Source organism: Ochlerotatus camptorhynchus, unplaced genomic scaffold (genome assembly GCF_037179485.1).
Source record: "Ochlerotatus camptorhynchus isolate MF236.1 unplaced genomic scaffold, CSIRO-AGI_Acam_v1.1 ptg000240l, whole genome shotgun sequence".
Lineage (NCBI taxonomy): Eukaryota > Metazoa > Arthropoda > Insecta > Diptera > Culicidae > Ochlerotatus > Ochlerotatus camptorhynchus.
Genome location: NW_027040730.1, coordinates 1,674,321 through 1,701,488, shown reverse-complemented (window position 1 = coordinate 1,701,488; position 27,168 = coordinate 1,674,321). Strand labels below are relative to the sequence as shown.

The 27,168-nt window shown below is 38.6% G+C and overlaps 1 protein-coding gene across 8 annotated transcripts in view; it reads left to right on the top strand.

The window, feature by feature from the left end:
• Positions 1-27,168, top strand: part of Stacl (Stac-like) — a 242,013-nt gene continuing 214,845 nt past the window's right edge. For 3 of the 8 annotated variants that reach the window (XM_065225897.1, XM_065225895.1, XM_065225894.1), the window contains exons 1-2: positions 1-230; positions 26,608-26,942. The gene's annotated coding sequence lies outside the window, so the exon portion shown is untranslated. The remainder of the gene's footprint in view (positions 231-26,607; positions 26,943-27,168) is intronic. The other 5 variants (XM_065225891.1, XM_065225892.1, XM_065225889.1 and 2 more) reach the window with 2 other exon arrangements.

Here is a 27,168-nt window from a genome sequence, read left to right as displayed (position 1 = left end):
GCCGTGCGAACGTATACAGACAGTGTCTGGTCGACGAGTAGACTTAAGAGAAAAGTTGAATTTAGTAGATTTAATTTTCTATTTTGTTACAAGAAACGTATTTTTTTTTCTTTTGAACTTAAGTCTATCCGTGATATTTCAGAAGGAGTTGTGCTAAAAATACAGTGCATCGATACAGAGCAGATAATCATGCTCTGGTGATTGCTGGTTTTGATTGCCGAATGAAGAAGGTGAAGTGGTGAAACCAAACGAGAATAAATGAAGTTCTAAATCAAATACTCTGGGCGTTGATGCATAGCTCGATTTTTAATAAGTTATTAAAAATCAGTTTATTTTTAATACAGCAGCTCGGGTATGTGCAACTGGCCGAGGAAAGAGATGAAGAGAATGATATTTGGCTCTGTATGCGGAAAATATGTGATGTGACTGTTGTTGAAAGGCAGAGACAAACAAATGGAATGTGACTGTTATTATTTTTTCTATCAATTTTAAATTTGTTTTGTGAGATAAAAAAGCAATAATGTTTTTGTAGTGGAATCGAAATGGATTGAAAGTTGATCTTTCCATTTTGATGGATAGTTTACTGTTGGCGTCTACAGCAGCAATTCCTATTGGACATTTATATTTAGTTTCGGCAACGAGTGAAAAGGTGTAATTTGGCGCAAATTCGATCTCAACGATTAAATCCTTCTAATTAAATGCCATCGATTCATGTATATGCAGTTGGACGTCACCATTCCCGGTGGTCACATTCTTGAAGTCCTCAAATGTTGTTGCAGCTACTTTGCTCCTGGCTACTTGGGATGATAATTAGCCTCACTATTTTAACTATAGGATTGCAACAAACACCCGAAAAAACATCATGTTATGAATACCCGAGAAAACACTTGTTATCGTAAGATGAGAAGGTAATTCTAATTATATATTTTTCTATTGCCACGGTCAACTAACTGAAGCGTGTGAGGATACCACCAGCATTTTCACGCTACGCTTTCTTCAAATTTTGCTCTACTCGTGATGAACGGCTTGAGCGGAAAATGGCAAAGAAGAGGACAGGAAAATCTCAGAAATACCGTGGCTAAATACACACAACCTTTTATTTTATTTTTATTTCCCAAATAATTTTAATATTCCCGCGCCGATTGCTCAATACGTTTTTACACACGTTGCGATAGAGTAAAAAGGCGACCCTTCCTCATTAGCAAGGCAAGATTGGCTTTGAAACGTAGGTTATTTTATTTTTTTTAGTTTTCATACTTCAACGCCTAAGCGTTACGTTGATGATGACCAACAAGTGGGCGAGTGTGTATGTGTCCTACAAAGCAGCGTGGACACATGTGCATATTTTGCGAATGTTTCGAAAATATAGGAAGTGATGAGTAATGTCATGTGTGTGGTGAGGAACGAATAGGTTGGCGCACCTACAGAATGAAAAATACGACAGAATGCAGATGAGGACTGTTTATAACGCTGCGTAACATGGAAAATGAAAATGTAGCTTTTACACGGAATACTTTTACATGTACAGCTCAGACGGAAGGAACATATAATTCCATTTGGCTATCAGCCGCTGACGTGACTTTGGAATATATTTTACCGTTTTCCCTCGAATCGTTCTAGAGATAAACGAAATCTGTCAAAACCACAAAACTCATCACTCTTCAACAAAAACAGGCAACCCTTTGTCAAACCCTTTGTGAAGAGTCGATCCAATCGAGCTGGATGCCTACATACGTAAGCGAGCATGATAGCTGATAGATTTATTCCAAATTGACTGACATTTTATTTTATCATTAGTGTCTGAGTTTTCTTAGCATCGGCAAAGAATAGGTTGGTACATTTTTTTTTATTTGTTTGTACAGGCTCAGTCAAATAAACTTTACAGAGCCGATATATTCTTTTTCTTCTACAATAAGAATCTAAAAACTAGAGTTAAGGGGGTTTAACCGATTACTCGCGGTCGTCTCGAGGTTAGGGAGTTTTACAATTTAAGGATGTGGAAAGGTTGAGAGGATTACGAATTTCATTTGTTTTAATATGGTAACTATTTCATAAACACTTACTTAAATCTAAAGAACTGATGATTTCAACATGAGATGAACATGAATACTACAAAAGGAATGTACACACACACACACTCTTTCTCGCAAACACATTCATCCTGACAAACATACCAAATTTATTAAGAAAACAAATTATCTATAACCTAAGGTTAATGAATTTCAAAAATTCATATTAGAGTGTCATATATTCCAAATCGCGCCCAGCCAAGATCGAACCGGAACATTGGGTTGTCTACCTCGAGCCCGAAGGGAATCATACAAATGTGATCTGACTCCACGATACTCCGCACAAGACCAAAGGATGTGATCAGCGTCCTGGTAACCTTGTCCACATTCACAGAGATTGCTGTCTCCCAACCCCACACGGAACAAGTGAGCGTTTAGACAATAGTGATTGGACATGAGACGAGACATCACGCGTATGAAGTATCGACCCAAGTCCAACCCTTTGAACCATGCAAACTTCGACAGCTCCCACACCTGGACCCTACCCAGTGATGGAAAAGTTCGCGAAAACTCACTATGACTCGCGAACTTTTCCCTTGGTGAACTTCGTGAAATATCACGTACTTTTCCAACACTGACCCTACCTATTGAACCATCAACCAGGCTTGCTTCCACTCACTTGCTATAAAAACATGATTTTCTGAATTTTAAAATCATTAGATTTTATAATCATATTTTGTACTTGTAAGATACAAGAAGAGGTTGAAAGGCAAGTGTTTGACACATGAAACCTGTCAAATTCGCTTTCAGATAGTCACAATCAGCGATTTTACGACTCGCGAGCGCTCACTCTGAGTGAACGCTCACGAATCGTGAGATCGCTGATTGTAACACTCTGGTAGCGAAATTGACAGGTTTTATGAGTCAAACACTTGCCTTTCAACCTCTTCTAGTATCTTACAAGTACAAAATATGATTATAAAATCTAATGATTTCAAAATTCAGGAAATCATTTTTTATAGCAAGTGAGTGGAAGCAACCCTGCCATCAACTCATGAACCGGGGACCAACGGCTTTACTTCCCTTCCGAAGGAAGGCGTGATCAGAGATGTTATGCATCAGAACATCCCGGCGTCGCCGACTGGGATTGAACCCAGGCCTGCTGAGGTGGGGTGAGAGGTAATCACGCTCACCACTACGCCACCCATGCCGCTTGCTTACAAAGATGGATGGTTGCATACAATATATGGAATATTTCAAGAAATGTGTCATAAATTTACACGATCTGTCGATAATAATGTGAACATGTATGATACATAAGGCTCCATTTATGTGCATTAATGTACTCACTTGCTATAAAAAAATGTTTGTCGGAATTACAAAATCATTAGATCTTATTATGTTATTTTGTATTTATAAGTTAAAATAAGAGGTTAAAAAGTATGTGATTGATACATGAAACCTGTCAATTTTGCTTTCAGAGTGTCATAATTAGTAATTTCATGATTCACTCAAAGTGAGCGCGTGACTATAAAAATTCTGAATTTTAATTGTGATGTAAACATCCATTCACGTAAATTTGTATTTCATTTCACGCAACCGAGCAACTTGTAAACAATGTTGTTTACAAATATGGGATTTTGTATACAATATTTCTGCATTGCATGAAATGTGTCAGAACTTTACATGATATATAATGTAAACGTATATGATATGTGACGCTCCACTTATGTGCATCATATTGAACAGAAATTTACACTACTTTTTCGAGCAGTGTTTTTTGTATTCATGTCGATGTTGTTCATTCGTCATCTTGTCATTTTCAACTTTGTGTACTCAATTTTGGGTAGCCCTACTTTTGACGGATACGAGTAGAATGCAAAAACGGTGCAATTTGCATAAACTTGCCCTACGCATCTAAAGTGGACGTTACACATGTCAATATCTTCAAAATAATCGTACTGTGAACGTTTCCTTCAATTTCTTCAATATATGGAGATAGGCAATAATAAAAACAATAAAGCTTTATGTTATCAATATTATTGATAATACTCCTCCAATGTAATCCAGTGTGTAACTGGTGCAACATCTTGGTCTATACATCATCCTCATTTGTACAATCGCTATCAGAACTTGTACAATTATGAACAAAACGTGGAACCCCATGAAGATAGGAAGTTAGAGCATGGATCATTCTCACACTGACAATCTCGATAAACATTTCAAAAGGTAGTATCTGCTTTGATCGATTTTTATATACTTTCTCATTTGATAACCTATGCAAACAGATTCCGCGCTATTTTGGCCACATAGTTTGATAAAAGAGGTTCTATCTATCATCCAAAACGTCAAATACTACAGGGAAACGTTACGTCCATTAGAATTTATGGAGAAATAAATATTCAGCAGCGTTTTTTGCTTGCTGTTTTTTTTCCCCAGATTTGACTGATGTGTTTTTATGGACAATTTAAGTCATTCAACTTGAAGGAGATTCATCACAAGTTAAAACCAAAGTGGGTACTATTGAACCGTTGGTATTGTTAAGAGACGTAGCCTCCACTTTGCAACATAATATGTGTGATGAAGATGGATGATATAACCATGTCATTAACGTGCTATTCTGAACGTGGTAGGCATTGATATTTAGAGTTTAAAAGTGTCCGTAGTTATTGACTAAGCGTATGTATCTTAATGCTTTTCGAAAATTAACATTACTATTGCTTGCTGCATTAGCCTGATGATTCAAAAGTGCACCGTATTAAAATTATAATATATTGGCAATCTAACGATACCATAAAGTGCCACTAGCCGGCGCCGGTGGTGTAGTGGTAAGCGTGACAGCTTTCTAACACCCCAATGGGTCTGGGTTCAATCCCAGCCGAGGTCGGTGGGATTTTTTGAGGCATAAAAATCTCTGGTCACGTCTTCCTTCGGAAGGGAAGTAAAGCCGTTGGTCCCGACCCATGTGTGTTGAATGGGTGCGATATCCTACGCAGGTGTGGAAGCTGCCTTCCTGCACATTCGATTGCCGTCAATGGATGGATATCGATGTCCGTCGGTGATTGGCACTAGATTGCGGAACAGAGACCGACGTTAAATAAAGGAAAGAAGGAAAGAAGATAAAGCCCCACTTGTGGCAAATAGGAGAACTAGAAAGCTGATGATGGTATCATAATTTTGCACGGCGAGGTATAGGAGAATATTTCAAAAACGCTTTTATTTAACGAATAAAGAATTTTCTATACATTTGGTTGTGCATACGAGGTTAGAAAAGTTTGAATTTAAAGATCTAAACGAAAACTAAGAAAACAAATATATATATTTAAAATTATACGTCTATCGGATAGCTTTTGAGGTTTCTTCCCCCGTAGTAGCTTTGAAAAAAATGACAAATATTTTTTTCGGATAATAAATGCTCTTCAAGATTCTTTTCCCATACCGCAACGTGCAAAATTTTGAGACCATCATCATTTTTCTATTTCTTCTATTCGCCACAGGCGCTATCGTTAGATCGCCAATTAGTGACACTTAAGCTGCAGCCTTCGTGGTGGTCACTATATGAATGAAGGATGAACTTTAGTTTTGGAAACTTCTTTTATCGATTTGATTCTTTAAAAAAAATGGAAATGGTTCAATCATCTCCGAAGTAATCAATGAATCACACTCACGAAACATACATGCATTCATTACGGTTCACTGAAGCATACACAAAGACATTTTCTCAATTCAATGTCCATTGGTATATATCGCTCAGTTTGGCAATTGATTTTTCAAGGAAGGTTGGTCAAAAAATTCATTACCGTCCGATTTTATGATTCATTATTGTATGGTTTCCCTCTTAGCCAGCTGAAGCTACTTGTTGAATGTACGTGCTTCTACTAGGAGAGCATGCAAACACTTTCAGCCTCTCCTGAAATCTGGAGCTAAGGATATACCATTTATGTCGTATAGAGAACAGAACTGGAATCGTGGCTTGTAGGAAACCAACAAAATGTGTAACAAGGCACTGGATTTCCTACTGCTCGCAAATATTTTCACATTCCCTCGTGCGGTCTAAGAGTACCTAAACGAGGAACCCTAATAGCAAAGAATCATCATAAAAGACATTCTCGTACCGGTGCATACGTGCTTAATTCCCCAAAACCATTACTCTGTACTTCAGCATGCACAAAGCCAACACCTTCATCATTACACCACGTATCTCGAAGCTAGTCGTTCTTCTATTATCATTTTGCTCTCATCCTTTCGCACTATTTCCAGTAAAGTGCTTCAGTCAAAATGTCAACTAGTTTCAATAATGCTCGGTTCTTGTTTGACATGAGGGTTGAAGGTTGATTTTTTTAGAAGCTGTTCATTTTTATATTCATCTTCTTATTTCCCCTTTACGTTCCAATTTACACATCATCTTACATTGTTGTTATTTGAGAGTTTTCAAAACCTGTGTCGTTTTTGCATTCGTATATCGTGACAAGTACATTGATATTCAATACCGCCCAAAGGTCTTGGTTTGTAGCTGCGCCCTAATCAAATGGGTTTAAGGATAAATAAATAACACAATAAATAACAATTTAAAATCGACAAATAGTTTACTGCTCACTAGAAATTGAGATCCTTAAACATATCACTTATTTTTTATGAGATGCATTGATAACAATCCTGCTCTTATTTTATTGATTAACTTATGTGCAATATTTATTATGATAGCTTTTATAGGCGCTGTGCTATCTAGCTATTATGTGCTCGCTTGAAGATAAGCAACAGGTCTTCTGGTTAATTAGAACCCCTTTTTATTATTTACCAAGTGAACTTTTTACTCAAATAAAGATCTGTGATATGCGTAATAGAGAAACAGAATTTTAAAAAAAGCAACAACATGCAATTTTATTTCAAGAACTATTTTAAAGACGACGAATTTACGTCCATTTATCACCCTTATATGGGAACTGTCAGCTGATATTGAATTCATTTTCCTCAGAAGGTTTCATATGAAGATAATGGCAAAATTGTAAGGGGTAGTGATGGCAAATAACCTATCAGCACAATTGTCACTGAACAGTCGTAATGGCCATGCTGGAGGCGACTGGATTCGATTCCCGATTCGGTCTGGGAGTTTTTTGAATTGAAACAATTATCGACTTCCCTGGGCACTTGATCCGAAGGGAGACATGGTCCACCCAGGTTATTTTCATAATAATGCGTTTAAAATTTGACGCATTCTTATTCGTATAAGAAAATATCAGATTTTTATTAAAGATTCAGTTTTGTTTCATAGGAGTAATTACTAATCGTTGGTGTAACAGGTTAAAGCTATTTATAGGTACGTGAAAAATCGTGATCGATTTTTATAGACTTTCTCTTTTGATAACCTATGCAAACAGATTTCACACTATTTTGGTCACATAGTTTGATAAAGAAGGTTCTATCTATCATCCAAAACGTCAAATACTACAGGGAAACGTTTTTCAGCTGAGTGATTAACGAAAGGATGGTCTGGTCATGTTTTAGGAACACCGGTAGAAACTTAAACTGAGGAAAATAAAAACAAAACTAAGGGCTTAATGTTATGCCATATCATATAAAAAATGAGATTGTCCTGTGAGACAAACAAAAACCAAACTAAGGCTCCATCGACGCCGGTGGTGTAGTGGTAAGCGGGTTCTATCCCAGTCGGTGCCGTCGGGATTGTCTGAGGCTTAAAATCTCTGATCACACCACCTCACAGAAAGTAAACCCGTTGATTCCCGGTCCATGAGTTGATGGGTCGATCAAAGGGTCCAGGTGTGGAGCTGCCTTCCTAGCGTAGGTAGCATGGGTACCCTTCAATTTAAGATAAACAGAAAAGGTCTTTTTACAAAGTTGCTTGAAATTAGCTCAGCTATAACTTTGCCAAAAATGTATACCTTAATTCCTTCAAACAAAAAAGTAAGATTTTTTTAGAACCACCCAAGAATTCATTGCATTAAAATGAGGGCCTAGCTATAAGAAACAACTTTGTAGAATAGACTTTTAGTCTAAAGTTTGAAATTTCAGGCTCAAAACATATCCTTACATCTAAATCTGCATTCTGGACCACTGTGCACTGACAAAAGAGATGATCGCCAATTTGCTGACGTACTTTCGAGGTGCTGAAACAGTTCGATCGATTGTTTCATACTCAATTCGTCATGAAATAGCATCATAGTTACGTGTCAGACATATGTAGTTCTAAAGGGTCACATAAAGCTCATCCCACACCTGCCCGATATCATGCGATAGATTCTCGACAAATGGGAGCGAGATAAATATAAAAAAACCACCATAACTTTTTTTCCTTGATTTATTTTCCGTCGATGTTGTTTCCCGTGCTGAGTACCAATGCTACCGATACCAGGGAGGCAGCTCTCACACCTGGACCCTACTTATCGATCCATCAACTCATGAACCGGGGACCAACGGCTTTACTTCCCTTTACGTTTTTTTTAATGGAAAATTGAAAAGTATTTAGTTCAGCTGATTTGTAGAGTTATTTCAAATCGATTGGAATTGGATTAATTTTATTCATAAATAACAAAGTTACAAGCAAAACCTAACACCTTTTCGAGACGGTCAAAATTTAGAATTTTGGATTTACCTTCGAGAAATTTTGTTTTATCTCAAAAATCATCGAGAAAATTTTATTTTATTTCCAAAATATGGGTTGTTGTAGATAAATTTTACGGATATTCCGGATCTTCCGGTGGACCATCTGGCGATAATTTGGAGTCAATGACCAGCTAATATTTCAAAAATCACCATTCAACTACATTTCATATAGTTGCAGACATAAATCAAGGCATACTTTGATCGAATTTACACAGCAATCAATTTTATAGATTTTCTGGGAGTTAATAACCAGCTCATATGTCAAAAATCACCATTTTACTTCGATTCATATAGTTGCAGAGAAAAATCAAGGCCTACTTTGATCAAATTTTTGCAGCAATCAATTTTACGGTTGTTCCGAATGTTTTGGTGGGTCCACTTGGAGCCAATGACTATCCAATATATCAAAAATCACAATTTTACCTCATTTCATATAGCTGCAGAGAATAATCATGGCAAACTTTGATCAAAAATACATAATAATCAAGATTAGGATTGATCTGGGTCACCGGATGGCCTTCCGGTGGACGCTCAGTATTTAGAACCTGGGTGGCTTGGTTTTTAAAAATATTAATCAGAACTACCCGTAGATGCTTGAAGCTGTGGATTTCCAGCATCACCTTGTTCTAGACGACTGGTACCTTTTCTCTTCTCCGATAACCTCTCGGAAGAACGGAATAGCTAAACTTCAGTAGATCATAATTTCGAACATTTTTTTACATACTGTGAAAATTTCAGCCAATTTAATGCCGAAAAAAAAAGTTATACCCATGCAAACATTGCTATTCGCATGCCTGTCCCTAAAAATAAAAACAGCACAAAGCGCGTTAGGCCCTCCCCAGAAGGAAGGCAGGTGGTGTTCAATTGAAACGCTAATAACTTTTCGGGGTGGCTCGTTCCTCATACATTTTGTCGATTTTCTTCAGGCGACAAGACCTATACCAACAGCAGCGTTTGATAGTAGGCAGCATGTCCCGGGCTCAAATCATTTATTTTGCTGTGATAGACCCGCTGTCACTGTATAACATGTTGCCTACGCGCCTGCCACTGGGCTGATTTTCTTCATACAAATTTCAAGGCCTTTGAGCATGGGGTTCCCGTGAACCAAATTATTTCAATTATTGGCAGGGTGCTTCTAACCCCCTAAACTACTATTCCAGGGGGTAGCGTTTGAAATTCCAAACTAGTAAACAGTACCACTTAACTGTCAAAAAGGTTCAGCCGATTAACGCTGAGTTCCATCGTGACGTCACGCTGCAGAACCATATGGCACAGACTTCAGCACCGGCAACCTGAGAAGTTTAAACAGTCAAAATCAGTGATTTTATGATTCATGAGAGTTTACTCAGAGTGAGCACTCACGAATCATAAAATTGCTGTTTGTGGCGCTCTGAAAGCGAAATTGACAGGTTTCATGTGTCAACAACATACTTTTCAACCTCTTTTTATAGCTTACAAGCAAACAATATCATTATGCAATGATTCAATGATTCCGGAAAAAAAATTATAGCTAAGTGAGCGGAAGCAACCCTGTCTAAAGGTAGACAATGTATAGGCATCTTTCACCCTTTGGTGGCTTACTTATTGTGTAAATTTTTAGTTGAATCTTTGAAGCTTGGAAACCATGATAGGCGATACCTGATTTGGTCGAGGAAAATTTTGGACTTACAATTGTGGGAGCGCCAAAAGATAAAGCTCCAGATGAAACTGCATAACCATGTAATCCCAGCATGGCGTCATCCATAAATTATGTAAGGGGTTTTGAGTGATAATTAGACATCCCTCCTCTATTATAAGACACTTAAATTATCAGTTAACTCCCATCTCCTCTAAACCCTAGCAGCACACTTCCATCGAAATAAGCTGCTGGAACTTGATTGTGACTGGAATAACTTGCACACAAGTATGCACAATTGTTCAGTGACAAGTGTGCTGCTAGGGAAAATGTTAGTAAGATTTTTTTTAAATTCAGAAAGTCGTTAATAATTGAGTTGATAACGATAAATGAGTTTATCGTGCTCATTTATTGTATGTTCAGGTTTGCTGGTTCAACAACGGTTAACTCTGAATCTCTCTATGTCTGATACTGAAAAAGCAAAAACTAAACCATCCACAAACTCCTCAGGTTTTGATGAGCCTTAAAGGATTTGGAAAAAAAAAACTTTATTTATTCTTAAATATCTTGAAATGAAATGGAGTACATAGTTTTTTGACGTAGGAGGTTTGAGATATCAAATTATTTTCTTCTAACTATTTAATCATATGTAAGAAAATGTTAGACTCCCTCCCCCCACTTTTCAAAAAGCTTATCCCTTACATTATTTCTGGATGATCCTCATGGTCCTTTGCTTCTACTTGATCTAAAAAATGCAGTGCTTTCTCCAATCATTCGAGAAATATGCTCATGCATAGAAATTAATTCAAATTTCTCCAAAACATCCCATCGATTATCTTCACATTGTCATTGTGTGGATTCGAAAGCCAAAGTTATATGCAAACAATGTGAATCTTCTGAAAGTGAAACGATTTTTTGAAACAGAGAAAATGAACAAAGGGAGGATTTTCCTAATGCATGCAAATTGGTAGGTAATCAGTAATTAATTACCAAAGAAGATTAAATTATACCATAAATGGCGCTTTTAAGTGTTCAATGGTTGACTCTAATAGGATCATGGCTGAAAATGCCAGGAAGAGACTGGTAGCGACACTCCGAGCGCAATCAATTTTGATTGGCTGTAGAATTTCCGGCACCCTTTATTGGTCGTAAAATATGGCATACCAATATGGTAAAAACAAATTCCTGTTGAGAACTGAGACTGAGATGGACAAATTAGCATAGCTTTATTAGAGAGCAGGTTAACTTTGTGAGTCACACCATGCGTTTCCATAATACTGAAGGATGGCATAAGTAAAATTCCGACAAGCAATTTTCGCTGAGTAAATCGCGACAAGCGAGCCGTGCTCTTTCCAAGACTTTCAAACGTATGTACGTTATCTTGATCGGGAACCTTTCAACCGACGCGGAACGTTATTTCTGGGTAGAAAAATCGGTGGATAGCATGTGCGGTAGTGTGGAAGCACTCACGATAAGAGTCTCCCTGGAAGGGGAAACTTGTGCAGGTAGCGTTATTTTTTTTTCTCTTTTAGTATTGATTTCAGCTTCATTAGTTTGAATGAGCTCCTGCTAATTACATCAAACTAATGATCGATGTGAGGCATAAACTTTGATTTTATTCTTAATTATCTCTGCTTATCTTTTGGCAGGATTTGACCATAGAGCACTAGAAAAGTACACTTATTTATTTGCATTTAAGAGTTCATGTGTTCTTCTTAGATGAAAAAGAAGTTGAAACCTGTCATCCGCGTTTTGCAATTGTTTTTATGTTTTGGTAAACGAGGCTCTTATAAAACCATCATTTTGACTATCTTTTTCTTGGCCGGTATCATCCATCCAACGGCTTCATTCGTTATGCGACAGACACAATCTTGCCATCTGCTGTTCAATATGGTTAAAGCTCCGAACGAATTTGAAATTGAAGATGCCATCCTCAGAGAGTTCGACCAAGAATAGAAACGACCCATCAGCTTTTGAAACCAATACCTGTATTTATGCCCTTTTCGCGTGAACCGAAGCTTGCCTAAGCAACCAGCAACATTATCGGGTAGGGAAATCTATACCCTTCCCAATAGTGTTGTTGGTTTGCAAACTTCGGTTCGAGTAAAAAGAGCATTACAAGTTTATTTTAAAAGCCCTTGTTTTTATTGCTGGTTGAAAGAGGTTTGCGAATTTTCTCATTTTCGTTTGCGATGCTTTCACATTTGCCCAAACACAGCGCTACAGAATTGCCAGTGTTTTCAGTTTTGGTCAAAATTTAGATTTTCAATTGAAACGGCAGTCAGTCACCAATTCATAATACTGAACTAACTGATCAACTTTGTTGCAAAAAAGGAAATAAGCCAAATACGTTCCCCCATTGCATATGGTAAAAAGGACAAAGAGTAGATATTTATTCCTACAGCTATTTCTTATATCTTCATTTAAACCCAAATTTTTTTAAACTTTGGGAGTTTCTGTCGCATCAATATATGGACAACTTATGTTTATAGCTGCCTATTTTTTGTCCAATGCGTAAGCCAGCAAAAGATTTTTCTCAAAGGTGACCTTCAGAAACTTACCCGCCGTAGATTTAAATTCTTCAATATTGGTGATTTTAATGCAACACACCGCTCATGAAATAATGCCCAAAGCATTTCCAATGGTAATATTCTGTTTAATGATTGTTCTGCGGGTTATTACATTATTCATTATTCAAACAACCCAACATGCTTTTCTTCAGCAAGAAATCTCTCAACTATTACTCATGCTGATTTCGGTTCTGATCACCTTCCAGTAACTTTTGACATATCCCAAGAAATAATGTCTAATCCCCACAGCTCTACTTTCAATTACCATAGGGCTGATTGGGAGCAAAATCGAACATTTATTGATCCAAATATTCCTTTGCAAACCAAAGAGGATGTTAATTAAGCTCTTGAATCTCTGAATACTTCTATAGTTGAAGCAAGAGCTGCCTCAGTACCAAATAGAAGACGATCTTCAGCTCTTGATCCGCCTGAAAAATATCCGTAGAAGGTAATAAAATTATTTGGCGTGTTTTGCAAAATCGAAATAAAAAACGAGCCCTGAGGAACAAAACTTTTTTAAATAATGTTTCGAAATAAAACCCGACTTCCATTTGGAAGCTCACCAAAATTTTGAAAAAAAAACCCCCCAAACGCCTATTCCAGCGCTTAAAGAAAGTGGTAATGATCACAAATTCGAAAAAAAAACTCATAATCTTGCTAAGCAATTCAAGAGTTCCCATAATTTCAGTTTGGGTCTTACTAGTCCTATCGAGAATCAGGTTGCTCGGGATTATCTGAATATTTTCTCTCGGGAAAATATTTTTGATGATTCCTGGGGGACTGATTTGGACGAAGTAAGATCTCTAACTAAAAAGTTTCATAATATGAAAGCTCCAGATGATGATGGATTTTTCTATATCCTCATCAAAAACTCTTATAGACATAGAAAAAGAATTCGTCATTTTTTGGCATGAAAGTTTGATTGCCAAACTGAAAAAGTTTCATTTCCCACGCTTTGTTATGTATTTAGTTCAAAATAATTTAACTGGTAGAACTCTGCAGGTAAATTATCAAAATTCCAAATCTGGACGACTACCTGTTAGCGCTGGAGTTACTCAGGGTAGCATACTTGGGCCTACTATTTTTACTTCGGCCCTCCCTGATTTGCCTCAGGGTTGCCACAAATCTTTGTTCACCGATGACACAGGCATTTCCGCTAAAAGAAGAAGTCTTCGTGTTATTTGCCGCAGACTACAGAAAAGTTTAGCTATTTTCTCTTCTTATTTACAAAAATGGAAGATTTCTGCTAACGCTTCCAAAACTCAACTTATAATATTCCCACATAAACCTAGAGCTTCCTTTTTGAAACCTAGTAGTAGTCACATAGTCACTATGAACGGAGTCCTGGTCAAACCAAGTGAAATATCTTTTATTAGTACTTCACCAAAAATTAACGTTCGCTGATAACATTGAGGGCTTCCAAGCCAAACGTAACAAATAAACAAACGTTTGTACTCAAGTAACACAAGTTCCTAGAATTATGTGGAGTAAACTTCTTTTCAATCAAAACCAATCGTACACAGAATAGAACATGAGTATCCTCTATAATCAGGAAATCCAAACTCTGCCTGAAAAATAAACTTCTTAAATTTAAACAATTGTTTAGATCGGCCATGCTTTATGCTGTGCCAATATGGTCTAGCTGTTGCACTACCAGAAAAAAAGCGCTTAAAAGGATTCAGAACAAAGTGCTGAAAATAATTTTGAAGTTGCCTCCCTGGTACAGTACTACCGAGGTACATATAATTTCGAATGTTGAGGCTTTACTTTTAAGATGTCAATTGTTATACTGACTGGCAGGTTTAGAAAACCTGTTTAGTTAGTTAGTTAGTTTTCTTTATTAAAGAGGCTTTCAACCTTTGTTGAAAATACTGAATTGCCAAGGCAGGAACAATGTAAAAACATTTAGATATATATCATAACAATTAAGGCTGGTAAGTTACTGTAGTAGTTGGAGCACCTAGGTTAAAATTAAATGTCATTTATTTTGAACTTGGAACAAAAAAAAGGGGAAAAAAACAACATTTCCTTTCAATTCCGTATAAATATAACGTTATTATTAGCATTTTGTGATCTTGAAGCAAGAATCGATCTTAGTGAATCGATACATTTTTTGGAAAATAATTTTTTGAATGGATTCATTTTTTCAAAATGGCACAAAAATGTTTTAAATATAACGGATCATAGGAAAGTTGGTGCAGGTTAACGCCAAGTTCAGTCTAAATTTAATATTACGTTACATAAGCTATCTTGTTATGACATTTCACTTATAAGGGTCATTTAGTGTGATGATCATTTAGAAATAAATTGTGTAGTACGTACGCAGTAAAAGTTGTGAGTGTAACATACATTACAGGGGTTACTCAAAATAACTAGGATAGGCAAATTTTTGGTCAACTTTGGAGTGTTGTAACTTCGTCAAATATGATCTGATTTTAAATCTTCCAAGAGCATTTGACTAGAAAACTAATATTGTTTTACGGTGTGGCCACGAAAATAATCCTGGTCACCGGATACCGGAGATATTCTGGGTTTCCGGAGGTCTTGTCTAACTGGTTAAAAATATTTATGATCTGATGCTGGTTAAAAAAATATATATATTTAGTAAATACAAAGAAAGAAGAACCATTTCTAAAGCGAATCATATGCCAAGAACTAAAATCGGCTTATATTTAACCGAGATATGGCCATTTCCCTGGAATCGGTTCTGGTGGAGGGTTCTGAATGCGGGCAGATCTTTTAATCACTCAAAACATGCCGTGCGACAGCTCATTCTTCATGTTTCTCGTCAATAGACTTTCTATAAACTTTAAATGCATCATTGACCACACTGTCCACTCTCGGAACTTCCGGTTTGTTCCCGGGGCAACCTGGAGCAAGGGAAAATTGCGTTTTTACACAAAAACATGCCGTGCGACAGCTCATTCTTCATGGTTTTTCATGAATAGGCTTTCCATAAACTTGAAATGAACCATCGACCACATTGGCCGCTCTTGGAATCACGGAATACGTCAGAGGGAACTTGTAGCAGGGGTAAATTGCATTTTTACACCAATACATGTCGTGCGACAGCTTTTTCTGCAAGCTTTTTCATGAATAGGCTTTTGATAGACTTTAAATGGATTAGTGACCACATTGGCCGCTCTTTGGACCTCCAGTATGCCCCCGGGAGAACCTGTAGCAGGGGTCAATTGGATTGTTACACCAAACATGCAGTGCGACAGCTCATTCTTCATGGTTTTTCATGAAAAGGCATTCATTAAACTTCAAATGGATCAGTGACCACATTGGCAGCTCTCGGAATCACGGGATACCCCCGAGGGAACTTGTAGCAGGGGTCAATTGCATTTTTACTCAAAAACATGCCGTTCGGCAACTTTTTCTTCATGGATTTTCATGGATTTTCATCTTTTTCCGCTCTCGATGCCCCTGGGATGCACCCGGGAGAACCTGTAGCAGAGGACAATTGCGTTCTTACTCAAAAACGTGCCGTGCGACAGCTCTTTCTTCATGGATTTTTATGAATATCCTTTTTATAGACTTAAAGTGAAACATTGACCACATTGACCTTTCCGGAGTCTCTGGAATCCCCCGGAACCTGTAGTAGGCTGCAATCACATTTTTGCACAAAACTGCCATTGGGGAGCTCATTCTGGAACCAGCAGATGCCCCAGGATAACATGTGAAAGGAAAATTATATTTTCACTTCACAATGCCGTTCGACAGCTCAAACTATCTGAAGTCTTGAAATGGACCATTGACTACTAGCAGTGGATGGGGAGGTTAGGTCTTTAAACTCTGGTTGTAGACCAATAAAAGTCTCTCTCTTGTATTAATGTAAGGTGTAGCAAGAGCACAACAACAACTCTTTAATGAACAAAATGACTGTCGACGTCAGCTCTGGCGATGTTCGCCAGCACTTTTGTGCTCGCTAGCGATTGTAAAGCATGGAGGGGCTCAGCTATGGTATAGGGTGCCATATCATGGCACTCAGTTGGACCAATCATTGCCATGAAAAGAAAGATTATGACCAAGTTTTGGGCGGAAGCCCTCCGGAAACCCGGAATATCTCCGGTATCCGGTGACCAGGATTATTTTCATGGCTACACCGTAAAACAATATTAGTTTTCCAGTCAAATGCTTTTGGAAGATTTAAACTCGGATCATATTTGACAAAGGTACAACACTCCAAAGTTGACCAAAAATTTGCCTATCCTAGTTATTTTGAGTAACCTCTGTACATGATGAGAATATAGTAAATTACTATTTTGATTTCATTTGACATGTGGAAGTTTTTGCTCAGGATACTTGATTAGGTGAGTGATTTAACAGGCTTTTTTAAATCGTTCATTTAATACCAATAAATCCAATATTATGGATTTATTGGTATTAAATGAACGATTTAAAAAAACGGAAGATTAACATATGACACAAAACGATTAGATGGTCGGAGTGTAAAAGCAGGTAAGTACGGAAAGTACTTAATTAAGATTTCTCAAAACTCATCCGAGAGGGATCACAATAAAACTAATTGAGCCATGCGTTTTGCATTGAGCCAATATCGATTCTGTTTGGTTTCACCAGTTTTAGAGAATTGCCTCTCTGACGGAACACTTGTTACCATTCTTGATAAACTGTCTCGAGCAATGGGATATACATGGGGATATTCACTACGGATTTTCTCCCATGCTTGAAAAAGATCGACTGAACGTGGGAAAATGCTGAGCAAGAAATTTTGTTATTCTGCCGATATGTCCCCATGGCGATCAGTTCTGACATAGCAGAGGACTGATGAACCTGAAATATGTCATAAGAAGTGAATGTTTCTACTGATTTGTCACATTGGTTGTTTGCAGAATCCATGTTCAAGACAAGTGATGTGCAAAAGTGAAGAAAAAAAAACAATATTAAATTGCAAATGCAAATGCACTGATTTTTTTTATCGAAACAAAAATCGAATGAAAAGGATCGATCCAATCGATTTTTGTCGTGTTTGAGAATCGATCTTTTGTGTTTCGATCCAAGATCGCCCATTTCTAGTTAGTATACTTTATTTCAGTCAGTATCTACAATTGTGCTAAAGGTGCAAGTCGCTGTCTTTTGAATTGCAGTAGTTGTACACACGTGTAAACAATTTTCCACATAAGAGTAAACAAATTAAATTGATGATTTTGGGAGCTCCCCGCTGAGCTGTTGAGAGCTTTTGCATCTTTCGTTGATGTCTTTTGCAGCTTAGAACAATTTCCTCCTACGGCGACTTCTCAATATAAACCATGAACGGGGTATTTTTGCATGCTGGTAAAAGGCGCGCTAACAAGTCTATTAAGGAGAGACCGAACGCAATACCTACATAGATTGTTCCCATTGCCAGTTGGAACTAAACACTAAGAATATATGCTTGTAGTTACGGATGGTACAAACGTTCGCTCATATAAGATGAGAAAAACGAGCAAATTGCCGATGATTGACGTCAGCGAAAATTTGCTCCATTATTATTTGCAATCACAACGAACACGAACAGAATTGAAGTTGGACGGACTTGATCTCACTCGTTGAGGGATCTCGTGCAAATCATTCCTTCCGGCATGTTGAGTTTTCAAGAGTAACATTTTCAACAATCCTCTCAAGGATGGTTACAACTTAATTGAACCGTTGGAAATGCCGTCCCTAGAGCAAGGATGAGACTGACATAGACACTAAGGATTATGCAGGAATCTAGTCTTTGAATGATGAGTGGGCCGGAGGAGGTGATTGCACAAAAATAACCATCCACCTTTAATCTGCGGTCGCTCTGAAATTGAAACCTTTCGCGAGAAAAGCCATTCGGAAACGTGCCAGAAGGACGTAGACAATGGCGCTTGGGGAAATGAGAAAGTCGTTATAAATTCTCGTTTTCGCTGTTGCCAGCAGCGGGTATGGGATTGTAATTCGACGAAAATATAAATTAATTATGTGTTTACTTGCGATTCGCTATTCTCTCAAGCCGTTCATTGTACCGTGAGAAAAGTCAAGACCACAAGCGATTGTGACATATTCGCAATGAAAGTCAATGTCGATTTAGCGGTGTGCTGTCCGTTTCAGACTCACCGTGACGTTGCTGCTACTAAGGTTGTGATCGGAGGCGTAGTGAGGGTTTACTACTCCCTTCGCAATCTTTTGACATAACGCCCCTTTCCAAACTGAACAAAATCAAGTGTCAGGCTATGACGGCACCGTTGGTTGAGTGGTAAGCGTTACCCAGTTGGTCTAGGTTCATTTCCAGCCGAGTTTGTTGAGATATTCCCATCCCATCGATATGTAGGGTCCAGGTGAAGTCACCTCCCTAGCATCGGTGATTGGCATTTACTTGGCAGAACAGATACAGACCCTACAAAAGCAATGAAAAATGTGCCAGATTTATAAATAGAAGGTGCAATAATTTCACAATATGCTAACGTTTAAATTCTAAACTTACGCATGGTATTATTTTTTTTATATAGGAATTACTATGGAAAAGCTGAACTTTTTGTTTGCCTCACCGTTATGATATATGGAAAAGTTTGCTTTTTGTTTTAATGTCAAATTTTCACAGCTACAACGTTGCTGAATACCACATTTTTTTGATCATTCGAATAATTAGTTACTAATTGATTACTAAGATGATGCTCTTCAGGTATGCTCCATGAACTGCTCAGCAGGCAACATTGGTGTACTTGGCGCGAAGAATATGGCAAAATCCTGGCAACTCTACCATAAATGCAACATGCAGTGTTGCCCAGAAAGCAGTTGAATAATCATATTAGAAAGCTATTGCCTTCGACATGAATTAATAACTAATTGAGTTCTCCAAGCAGGATCTCACGACACTACACTAATAATATTATTTTACACACACTTACTTTCATGTGTACGGTAAGAATCAAACATCCATTTATGAGTAAAAGTGAACCCATTGTCAATAAAAGTTGCATTACTAATTAATGAGTAACTTATTATACCAATTAAATAGTAACTTTTAGCTACTGTTAGCAGAAACTCATTGTTGTTAAAATAATTAACTCATTAATGAGTAAAGCCACTTTTATTAAAAATGGGTTAACTTTTACTTATAAAAGGGGATTTGACTGTTACCGCGCAAGCGTAGAGTTTGTTTTCGTTTTGTTGTTTATTTTTACTAAAGAATGACAGTTCTTACAGTAAACAAAAAAATTCTCACAGCTAACAAAAAATGTCATCTCACTAACACACGCAAATCGCACCAAAGTTGCAGCTGATCAAATTTCACATTATAAGAGATAGCAAACTTACCCGTAAACCATTATGAAGAAGGGCTGGGACGATGAGAACAAAAAGTTCCCTTTTCTGATGGTAATTCCCATATAAACTTCAAAGGGCCAGTGCAGTATGAGTTCGCATCCAAAAGCTCAAAATTTTGAGAAAATACTCAGAACTTTTGGAATCGATTGAGCTTGGTGGAGCAAAATCTATATTTTGAACCACCCTAATAAGTTTGGTAATAGAGAGTGGGTGATAATTATCGAAAATATCACAGTATTGCACCGTATATGCGTACACGACCCAAAGCTCTTTACCACAATGGGTTGGAAAGAATAATATGTCCTTAAAATCAAGCTCATTTAATAAGTCTTAACCAAATATTCGGAATTGCAGTTGTGCTGCTGTAGGCAGATGTTCCATAGTCGGAATCACAACTGACACGAAAATGATTCAACTTGTTGATTGTTCTCCATTATAATGGCCCAAATTAATATGGGAGAAATTTTTCAACATTTTTTTCAACGGCTCAACCCCCAGATTTGTGACATTAGGTGAGAAAACCACTCTCAGGAAATTTCAGCTCATTCGGATGTAACACGAGCTGGCGCTTTTGACTTTAAGTTTACATGAGGTTTTTTTTCGAAATGTATGGAGAAATAACACCTTTTTTTTTTTTTTTTTTTGTAAAACAAGTTGGTTTTATTTGTCAGTTTGTTTGATAACAGGAATTATAATTTGTTATTCTAAATCGAGATGAAATTCCAGTGCGTCTACATCAATTATTTCGTTACATTCACAAACAAAGCAGATGTCTCACCAAGTCTTCAAAAGAGAGTCGTCTCCATCCATTCATTATGGCTCCTATCCTCTGCTGTAGAACCGTCCAAGCCGGGCCGACACGAGCACAAGCACAAAATTTATGCAGAAGAGTTTCAGTCGTGTGATTACCACAATGTGTGCAGTTTTCGTCCTGTCTGCATCACGAACAGTAGTTTTCGGTGCTCGGTTTTCCCATTCACGAGCAGGTAGAGTTTTGATCGCTGCGTTGAAGATAGCTGCTTTACTGCAATGTTCCGCCACGTGCGTGGCCAGTCGTTTCCCGGATTGTTTTGTTCCACCTTTGGTCGTTCCGTTTGCTTGACGAAATGCTGATGGATTTGATCGGCAGAGGGGTTATTTTGAATTTGGAGGGGAATGTGGGATAAGTTTGATAAGATCAACTTAACGTCGGGAAGGTCTATTGATATTGCTGGGCGGGGATTATCATGGAAAAGAAAGGATCTATAATAGGGAAGGGAATCGATCTCCTGCAGGTGTCGATTTATTGCGAGTGACTTACACTTCAGCGGTGGAAGTTGCAGCTTCAGGCCTCCATTATCTCTGCCCCGAGTAAGCTGCATCATCGGTACGCGGGCGATCATTCCTCTCCAAAGGAAGGCACCCATCGTTGATGTGATTTTCGCAGTGTGTACACCAAGTGGTGGCAGTATGGACGAAAGATACCAAACCTTGGATGTGCCAAATGTATTTAGCATGATCACCTTCTGATGCAGTGTCAGCTTGTGCAGCGATTGCAGCCACATTTGATGCGCGAACTTCCCCACGAGCGCATTCCAGTTTGTCGTTGTCATTAACCGTATATATAGAGTTTGCGAAAACAACACCCAAGATAGTTGAAGATGCTAATTTCAAACAACAGACTGTAGTGGTAATTTTTATACGATAGATGGAGTAGATGAAAGCATAGAGTTGATAGTTCCGTTAGAGTACGGCAGTGTGAAGATTGCATATAGATATTAGAATAGCGAGCTAGGACAACTTTTAAGGAAGGTACAAATCGGTTTTTTCATCTCTCTTTACCAAACTCCCCCTTTGGAGAGGGATGGTGAGGGGTGTCCCCCCCGACAACATTGGCTGTTTGAAGCCAGTGAGTGTTGATCGAATCTACACACAAGAGGATGGAGGTACAGCACAAAGAGATGCATGGATAACGGGTCCCCTTGCCGTATGGAGCGTTGGATCTCGAGCGAACGAGAGAGATGCCCATTGATCAGCAGGCGAGATGTAGATCGGCTAGCAATACGCGACAGCTGAGTGATGAGTTCTGGGTTGAATCCGAGCGAGCACATGGTATCGAATAGAAACGAGTGCCGGACCCGATCGAACGCATGATCTAGGTCAAAACTGACGAGCTTCCCTGCACGACGATGATGACGGAGACTGGCTATGCGATCTTTGAGGGCCAGAGTGGCTTGGAAAATGTTTCGCTCTGAGTTCGAACATTTCTGTCCGTTGCTCAAAACATTGTGGGTTCTCATCACTCGCTCCAGTCTGGTTTTGAGGATGCGGGAGAAGAGCTTATAGTCGCTGTTGAGAAGCGAGATCGGACGATGTGATCGGGCCGTGTTGTCACTACCCTTTTTCTTTACCAGCACGATGATGCCTTCCACGAACGCAGCGGGAAGGTTACCAGTGAGTGCTTCATTTAGCAGCAGATTAAGCTCTCGGTGGATGACATCGAACATACGGTGGTAAAACTCCCTCGGGATACCATCGTAGCCTGGAGACTTCTTCTGTGCGCTTGCTCTGATTGCATGCAAAATATCTTCCGTGGTAATCTCGCTTGTGCAGGCTTCATTCAGTAGGTCGTTGGGTGGAACGACTCTCTCGCAAACGAAGCTGTTTTCGACATTCTCCCTTATTTCTTCCGAGCAGAGAGTCGAGAAGTAATTGACCATGTGCGTTTCGATCGCTTGTGGGTTGGCAATAGTTTCGTGCTGCTCTGTCTTCAGCTCCGTGATGATGGTTTTCCTCCTTCGCCTTTCCCCCAGTTGAAATATAGAAATGGGTTCTCCCGCCACATGAGTTTCGTTGATTCGCATGAATGTTTGGGAGAAATTTCGTTGAAGCGCCAGCATCTCACCCTTCAGCCTGTTGATGGTGGTCAACATTTCTGGGTGCTGGTAATAGCCGTCATACGCTTGCCGTAGTTCCGTATAGAGATGTTGATGTTCGTTATGGAATTCTTCGAACACCAAACAAGATTTCCACTTGAAGAAGCTTTTTATTTTAGGCTTAGCGTATGTAAGCCACCATTGAATCCACGAACCATAATTTCTGCGTTGCCGGGTCCAAAATTGCCACTGGTTTTGGAACTCCGCAACGTTTTCGTCGGTCAGAAGGTGAGGCCGAAGAGACCAGAACCCACGGCCAGGCTTCTGTCCAAGATGGGGAAGGCAAATTCGGAGTGTCAACGCTTTGTGGACGGTGAATGAGCACACGTGCGTGTGTGCTGCTCGAAGGTGTTGTCGCAGTTCACCGCTCACGTAGATGCGATCGAGACGTGATTGTGCGTTCCGATTGACGTACGTGAATCCTGTCTCGCGTGGACACAGTTTTTCCCACACGTCATGTAGCTGCAATTGTTGCACAGCTGATCTAAGGGCAGGGCTCGTGTTCGGGCTACTCGAATCGCATGCACGAAGTACGCAATTAAAATCGCCGGCCAGGATGACATGCCTAGTGCGATGACGGAGGTAGTAAGCAAGCGTTCCATTGAAGAAATCCTCCCGAGATGCACGTTGTGAGGAGCCGGAGGGAGCGTAGATATTACAAATCGTCGTGTCTTGTGCTCTTAGAGCAATCAGTCGACCATCCAGACTTTTCTCAACGTGAGAGACCTGGATATGTTCCTTCAGTGCAATCGCCGTTCCTCTTCTCGTGTGGTCCACATTTGAGAAAACGACGAAGCCAGGCAAGGAGAGCTGCTCGTTTTCTACTTCTTGCAGACACACAATATCGAGGCTTTGGCTATTGATGAAGTTCCGTAGCGCGTTTAGTTTTGTTGGACTCGTGATGGTGCCGATGTTGATCGACGAGATATTATACGACGTGAGAGCCATTTATGGGTGGGAATCCTCATCCTTTTCCATATCATCGTCGTCTCGACGAGGTTTTTTGCCCACTGGACGTCCTCTGCTTCGTCTGCTGCTCGTGGATGTGGAGGATTCATCGGTTTCGTTCCCGTTGCCGCTTTTGTTTTCACTCCATGATACCTCGCGAATCGAGATTACTTCGCCGAACGCGCTTAGGAATTGTACGACCTTCTCTTCAGACACACCTTCGGGGAGGTGGTCGTAAACCTTCACCTCAACACTACCGTCTTCCAACGTCATCCGAAGCTTGTGTTTCTTCCCCTCACACTCCACTTCATGTTTTCCATCATGTTCGTCAACAACTTTTTGTGCAAGCGCCAAATCACTGACTTTGATAAACGCACATGCTCCACCTCTGTGGCACTGTAGTCTTTTGATATCTTCCCTTTTCAAACCGAGAACCGACCGACAAAATCCATAAAGTTTTTCGACCGATGGCTTGATGGTGAAATTCGAATAATCGATTTTAAAAGTGTTTTCTCGCCTCATCGCGGAACACTTTACCACGCGACGCGGCACACCGAAGTAGACAAATATCCAACCGTAAATGCTTCACTTATGATAAGCGCAATCGAAAAAAAAACGTCTGCACGTCTCGTATATTGCAACAAAATACAGGCAGCTTATAAAACGTATCAACTAGATTACCACTAAAAAAATAAAAGTTCATACTTTCCACAGGCCAACATTCAGACTCGTGTCTTTACGTAAGATTACCACTTTCTGAATGTTTCAGATGATTTTGACGTACACACTAAGATTTTTTTACAGTATACTGTAATTTTTTACCGAATATGGAACAGCAGAACATTCGGTAATTTTTTTGTTTTACAGTACGTTCAGCAAATTCAACTTCACTCTTGAGTTGTCAAAGTTTACTGAACCGCACTGCAAATATTGCTGAATGATTGGTATAGTTTACCGAACGTTTTGTTGTAGCATTTTGATTAGTTTTTTCTTCAGTATTTGATGGAAACAACAACAAATAATTTGAAACGTTAAAAACTTTAATTTTTCCTTTGTTGACATGAGATGGTGATTGAGAGTGCTAGTGATTCCTCGAGAAACATAGAAACTTGACTCTACGTAGACCGGAAAAGGCTGACGATATTGAAAGCTGTTGATGTATGTTATGTAAAAAAAATGCAAATTAATTTAATCATAGACCGATCGGTACTTACGGGCTGTACTTACCGAGGAGATCTCGAACCCCTTACTTAAAGTTGTCATATATTGAAGTATTTGATTTTTAGGACATTGACATTTGAATAAATACTTTTTCACACCGGAAATTCAAAGAACAACTTCAAAATGGCAGCCAAAGGTTGAGTATAACGGTAAGTCCGCAAATCTGCTCGGTATTTTTTGCAAAAATCCAGCACTTCACTACCGTTTGTTTTCTGTAAAACGTTTTCTTACAGAACATTCGTCATACTTTTTTATAGTATTACGGAATTCCAACAATTTACAGTTTTGTTCAGTATTTTTTTCTACAGTATTTGGCGATTTTCTGTAGCTTACGGAAGTTCAGCAATTTGGATTGCTGTAAATTGGTAAAAACATTATGTTTTACGGAACGAATTCAGCAGAAAAAGTACCGAACATAATTTAAGGAATTTGGTGTGATACGCGGGTTGGCTCCTTTGGTTTAATGTTTATGTAGAGGATTTGGTTGAAATGTTCATATACAAAATACCTTTTTTTATTATTAATTAATTTATTTGATAAGGCTCAACCGAATTAACTTTACAGAGCCGCATACCAACGTCAGGGAAGCATTTCCGCATACCAACGTCAGGGAAGCATTTTAATCAAAATTCCCATACAACATTCAAATTGAAAGCACCAGCTCACCTTACAATCAAATGGGCTAAAACTTTCAGAGAATGGTTTTCTCACCTAATGTTACAAATCTAGTAGTTGGCCCGTGGAAAATTTGAACTTTTATTTTTGTGGGCCAGTCTATTCTCTAGTGGAGCCAGTTAGTGGAGTTAGAACTTCGACTAGAATGCTGCAGTTTTGTTTTGAAATATGTTTATCAAGTATTTTGAAACAGTAGACGCTTCATTTAGATACAAATTTGTTTGACGACATAGTTGCATGTTACTCCAATACTGTTTGTGATAATCTTTTGTTTTACCCAACATGGAGAGCTAGCTCACGCTTAAATAACATGGATATTGTTAATTGAAAATTTCGTTTATTTTATTATTGGTTCTGTCAATCTCTTTTGAATATAGTGAAAAGAATAGGATCTTATCAGCTTAAACATTGGCACAATTATTCTTCTATAACTTAAAATTTGAAAACCTGCGGTGGTATGAGAGAGAGAAAATTAGTGATAGTTGTCTCTCTAATACCACCGCAAATCCCGCTTCACTCCGAGCATGCACGCTTATGTCGGAATTCACCTTAAACCTTGAGAAATGTCTTGAAAGCAAATACTGGGCATGAATCTCCCTTTAATTGAAAATTGAACTTGCTTCTTGCTATAAATCCTTATGTTGTCATATCCATCGCATCAACAACCAGACGCAAGGCGAAAAAATCATGGCAGACATGCATGTACCGCTAAGTCTTACAGGATGTTTTATTTTCAGATATGATACCAGTGTAACAGCAATCACAAATCCAAATCCGCAAGCATCAATGATGAGAGCCTCCAACGAGTGAAAAATAAATGTTCTGAAAGCTTTTCTGATGCAGGGATTGCTACCGGTTGAGAAGTGATGATTTTGGTGTTTGCTCGCAGCATCTTGTGAAATCGGAATATCTGTGAAGTGAATACGAGTTGCAAGCATAAAGTGTGAGGAAAAAAAGTATTAAATAAAGTGCTACAAACATGACCTGTAATTACTTGTACGTGATCGATATGGAAGCAAACAAAGGATATGGTTTATACAATGTGTAACAGAAAAAAGAATTGTAAAAAAAGGTAAGGACAAATAATAACGAAAAATGATGATCGATTAAATATTACTTGGCTATCAGGCTCATAAATTTTGACCTTCAGCTCCATCAAGGGGATACAATCCATGATTGATCTTTCCACTTTTTCCAGTCAAATGTTTAAACAGCATGAGATGTTTCCTTCATCCGTCGACTGAAGGAAATGTAATACATATTATTTCAGTCATGCTATGAAATATTTGTAAAATTTC